Raw genomic sequence first — 6000 nt, forward strand, 5'->3', positions numbered from 1 at the left:
TCGTGTTTCTGACTGTTAGGCTCCTTGGTGAGTAGGTAAAATCCGTTGATTTCTTTTACTAGGTTGAAACCCTCTTGTTATGGCATTGGTTCCTCATCCTCTGACTCGGGGTGAGACTTCTTCATGTAAGTTATTGGTTTTTCCCTCCTTCTGCTATTCTCTGTCACTTCATTTCAACTAGTCAACCTTATTTCTGAAAGCCTTTTTGGTTATTAGTTGTTATGTGTAGGTATTGGACCTAGGAAAACTCTGCTCCACTGCCTCGTCCTTGGTGTTTTGCGACTTGGAATAGGGTAGGACCCTTCCGTAACTGACCTGTCGTTTTTACTATGCAAAGTAGCAAAACCCATGGGGGTTTCGGTCATGGTCTATCTGTCTTCAAAAGGTAGGGTACAAACCCTCGTTGTCAAACTAGCTATTGTATGTAAATTTAAACTCTTGGAGGTTCAATGGTTTTCTTCTGGGTTATCAATGTTCTTTGCTATTTGATTTAGTACATGTATCAGACTGTTTAAAGAAATAGAAACAAATTGCAGAAGACAATGCTTGAATATTATTTGTAAATGTACCTGTGGTTTAAATTTGAAGCATATGATCTTTGTTGGGTTTGCTTTAACTATAGTTTCTGTTCCAATACGTTATTCTTCACGAAATTCCTTTAATGTTGTTATGCTTAGAGATTCTGTAGTTTTCCTAATTATCAATGTCTCAAAGTTATATCTTAATTACCATTTCATCACTCATGCACAGAGAAAGAATCACTTTACTTATATAAGAAGTCTGTATTTAAATTGCTTTCACGTACACACAGAATATTCAATGCAATTTATAACTCTTCTCTTTCTCCTAAAAAACGATAGACCCTCACATTGGGGATCTGGTTTGGCTTTTATGCCTTGCCAGTGTTTCCTCATAGTTGAGAAATTGTCTTCTAGTTACCTAACAATTTCTTGAAACAAATTCTTAGTATTTAGCTAATCCTAATTTACTGTTTCTTTAATTTTAAATGACAAGGGTTGTGTGAGCCCAAATTTAAATAAAAAAAATTGAAATACAATTCACAAATCGCTTCTTCTCTTTAGTAGAAGAAGTCAATTCGAACTGTGGCCTTTCAGTTGGATGCTCCTGCATCAGGCTCCCAAGGCAAATTAAACTCATGTCTCCTATCCATGAGCTCTTCAATAGAGTACTCGACACTTTGAATCTGGCCAGCATCCAACCGAGAACTATCCTCAATATTATGGTTCTTCCATTTGACTAGTTAGTGTAAATATTCCTTCTTTCAAGTCCGTCTGGCCACCTGTGTTTCTAGGATCTGTTCGATCTCTAAAGGCTTTGCTGGAGGCATTTGTTTAATCCATGATTCTTCCTCATTTTTGGTGTCTCGTGTTCATCTCTCCGAACTATATTCTTCATTAATAGTAATGTAAGGGTACATATCTTCCACATTAAAAATGGGAAAGATTACTATACCTCGAGGTAACTGCAACTCATAAGCGTTCGTAGAAAACTTCCGATGGATTCTGCAAGGCCCAATCTTTTTCATTTTTAATTTGATGTATTCGCCTTTTGGAAACCTCTCCTTGTTCAAGTGTTCTAGTACTAGGTCTCCTACTTCGAACTGTACCTCCCGCCTTTTTAAATCTGCTTTCTGCTTGTAATTTTGGCTGCTGTCTTGTAACTTCAATTTACTTGTTCATGTAGATCATTGATTTCCTTTGCGAAATCCTCACCATCAGCACTCCTACACTCCAACTAACCCAAATCCTATAATTCATATACTCCATGTGGATGCATTCCAAATAGGATTTGGAAAGGGATTCTGCCCATGCTTCTATTGGGCGAATCATCATAAGCAAATTCCGCTTATATTCTAACTAATTATAAAATAAATTCAAAACTAATTTAATATTAAAAATACAAAATTTAATTTGATATTAGATATCACAATACAAAATTAAACATAACATTAAGTGGAAAAGTATGGATAAATTATATATACCATGTTTAGAGAGTTTTACGTCAATACATGTGTCTATTTTGAAATAGGGTTTCCAAAATTTTAATTTAATTATTAATAATTATTAGGTGGGTGGTAGGGATTTATCGTCCATGAAATATTTTTAGTAATAGTCAAGATAAAGGGTTGAGATTTATCTCAAAGGTAGTTATGTTCCTTTTTCTTTTCAATTTAATTAAAATCATATGATGCTCACAAGTGTCATTGAACTCGTGGTTCTAAACCATAACCTTCATGAAAAATTCAACTTTTTATAACCAATATGTCTTATCCTTCTCTAATTATATATAAATAACTTAACTTAAGCTATAATGTAACATATATTCGATTCTAGAGTGATTACGTTTTATTTTTATTGAATATATTATTTATATCCCTTCACCTTCTCTAAAACACTGGTGTAATCCCAAAAAACATGTTGCATGATTTTAGGAGATTTTGGGACAAGTTTCATCGATTAATGGATTTGAACTTAGATAGTACTTTTTTTTTCAAGTATAAGATGATATCTCATCTAGAGGATTGAATCACCATCACTTTTGTAAATTCAAATTTGGAAGTAATATAGCCTTTTCAATCAAGTTTATTGCTCAAAATAACATTTTTATCTTAAGGGATTCACCTCATTATGGGTTTGGGCCTACTTTGGATTTGCAATGGAGTTAATCCCTTCTACCTAGTGATTAGATGGCTGCTAATTCAAGTTTTTCAAAGAGCTATGGTTTCATTTCTGCAATTCTTATACTTGCATGGCTAGCATGTATTTACTTTCGTATATTTCCATTATTTATTTTGTGTTATGATTTGCAATTAGAATAGTTTTCTTTATGGATTGTTATTTCTTGCTATTATAATAGTTTGATTTCTGCAAATTTTATTTCTATTCATTTCATTTATGCACATTTACTTCATTATAATTTTCTTTTAGTTAATTTATAACTTTCCTTGCATAAGAATTAGCATTTTCTTTATGTTCATTTCTCTGCTTAGTTCTTACATTCTTAGAATTAGCATGCTTCACTTTTGAAACATAGTTTTCTCAATGTAGTTTACATATACAATGCACAATGCTTCACAAGTTAGTACGAACCCCGGGTTGACATTTATAGTGAGGAATTCAACATTCTTGTTGCAATTCATTCGCCCATCAATTTTTTCACTATTTCCATGGAGGTGTTGAAACCTACATTGATATGGACTCTCTTATATAATTGGAATTTTCATGTTTTCTACATATTTCTTGCAAAATATCTTTTGAAAACTAATGTAAGAAAATAAATTATTGCTCCATAAGAAAAATAAAACACCCCCAATACTTCTATGGTAAAGGACATGGGATACAAAATTTACATCATCGGTAAAGGAATGTCAAAATATCCACATCATTCATCTCTACATTTGTCTCCTAACACCTTTGAATTTTTGTGAAAAAAACTAGGAAAAAATTGTTAAAAATATATTCAAGACAATCATATTTTGAGGGGGAAAATGAATTTATTTTAAAAATATGTTTTTATTAAATATATGTCTCTAAATATAGTTTCCAATGCAATTGAAATCACTCCATTTTGACATCTTATGAGGAATTTACACCCAAAAGAGTGTCTGGTTGTCTGAAAAATTGCATTGTTCTAGGCTTGCACGTTGGTCGTTTCTGGGAATATCTTGCTTATCAATTCAAGAAATTATTAAAATATGTTTGTAGTGGAAATATGCATGTTAATATACATTTTTTACCATTGGAATCATGGTAATACAATATCAAATGAGAAAATTTATGCTTAAAAATGCAATTATTTGTCAAAACTAGAAAATGTAAACAACTCTCATACATAGGATATTTATTAGCATATCTGAAATACCAAAGGTATGCACCTTAAAAAACTATTTATATTAGACATTTCCCTTGAAACACACTTCCATATATATTTTGAATCGCTTCAATCTTATACCTATGAGAAAGTTATCCTTGAAACAATATTGGTAGTCTACGCCAGCTACCACTCCTCATCATGTGTAAATGAAAACTATTCATGAATAATTTTCAAATTTGCTTCATGTGCATTTTTTATGAGAATTTTTATTTTTATTAAAAAAAGAGATTCATCGTATCTCTCTTCTTACATTATGTCACTATGCATTGTAGGACAATTATTAGCTTTGTGGATATTTCTAAGGGTCAATAAGGCAATTAATTAAAAGAGTTGTATGAAGAGGGTAAAGCACTAAAGGTTCAATAAGTACAAGAATGGGAAATTGGTTACATAGGACAAGCATAGATCCAATAAAATCATGAGGAATATGAAAATTGAAGAAAATGAAGTCAATTATTGTCTCTAGTGTAAGAAATATGTAACCTCTCAGGAGGAAAAAGAGAAAAAGAATATAAAAAAAGAGAAAGAATAAAAATTCCCATGATGAAAACATACTTGAGGAATACGAAATAAGTATCTAATTGAAAACCTCTTTGAGGAAAGTAGAAGGAAAAAAATTTGCATGGTGTTAACCTCCTTAAAGCACGAGGAAAAGTGATGGCGAACTTTGAGGAAGAAGTGTTAAGTATGTGACTTAACTCCCACATATATTTGTTGTTTATGGTAATGGCTATTAATTGAAATTATTTATTGCAATTAATTTTACTCTACGCCTTGTACCGGGCCTTCGTTCCATAATTGTGGTTGGCCTTCACAACTGAGTTGAATTAATTAAGGGTATAGGGTTTACACTTTTTCATTTTCGTTTCTCATCGCAATTATGGAGAGGGGAAAACTGAGCAGGGATCTTCAACCCTGTGGCTGCCTGTTTGTTCAGTTTGGTCCTTCGACTATGTGTACGCGATATCTCGATATTTGCTTGTAGAATCTCTGTTGGTTCGTTTAGGTATCAATTTGATTGATAACACTGCAATTTTATTACTTTGGTTGCCTGGTTTATACTCTATCGTATTCTGTTCTTTGTGGTTATTGATTTTGGCTTTTTCTTGATCCTGGTCCTGTGTATCAACAGGGTTTTCTTCTTACCATTTCCAAGGGCAGCTCAACAAACTTCGCATAGGTAATTTCTTGTTCTAGTTTCCACTGCTAAACCTTGTTTTCGTGTTTCTGACCATTAGGCTCCTTGGTGAGTAGGTAAAATCCATTGATTTCTTTTGCTAGGTTGAAACCCTCTTGTTATGGCATTGGTTCCTCATCCTCTGACTCGGGGTCAGAATTCTTCAGGTAAGTTATTGGTTCTTCCCTCCTTCTGCTATTCTCTGTCACTTCATTTCAACTAGTCAACCTTGTTTCTGAAAGCTTTTTTTGGTTATTGGTTGTTATGTGCAGGTCTCGGACCTGGGAAAACTCTGCTCCACTACCTCGTCCTTGGTGTTTTGCGACTTGGAATAGGGTAGGACCCTTCCGTAACTGACCTGTTGTTTTAACTATGCAAAGTAGGAAAACCCATGGGGGTTTCAGTCATGGTCTATATGTCTTCAAAAGGTAGGGTACAAACCCTCGCTGTCGAACTAGCTATTGTATGTAAATTTAAACTCTTGGAAGTTCGATGGTTTTCTTCTGGGTTATCAATGTTCTTTTCTATTTGATTTAGTACATGTATTAGACTGTTTAAAGAAATAGAAACAAATTGCACAGGACAATGCTTGAATATTATTTGTAAATGTACCTGTGATTTAAATTCGAAGCGTATGATCTTTGTTGGGTTTGATTTAACTATAGTTTTTGTTCCAGTACGCTATTCTTCACGAAATTTCTTTAATGTTGTTCCGCTTGGAGATTCTGTAGTTTTCCTAATTATCAATGTCTCAAAGTCATATCTTAATTACCATTTCATCACTCATGCACAGAAAAAGAATCACTTTACTTATACAAGAAGTCTGTATTTAAATTGCTTTCACGTACACACAAAATATTCAATGCAATTTATAACTCTTCTCTTTCTCCTAAAAAATGATAGACCCTCACATTGGGGATCTGGTTTGG

The sequence above is a fragment of the Pinus tabuliformis genome, chromosome X (assembly GCF_031772625.1).
Source record: "Pinus tabuliformis cultivar Carrire ecotype Pingquan chromosome X, CPIR1, whole genome shotgun sequence".
Classification (NCBI taxonomy): Eukaryota; Viridiplantae; Streptophyta; class Pinopsida; order Pinales; family Pinaceae; genus Pinus; species Pinus tabuliformis.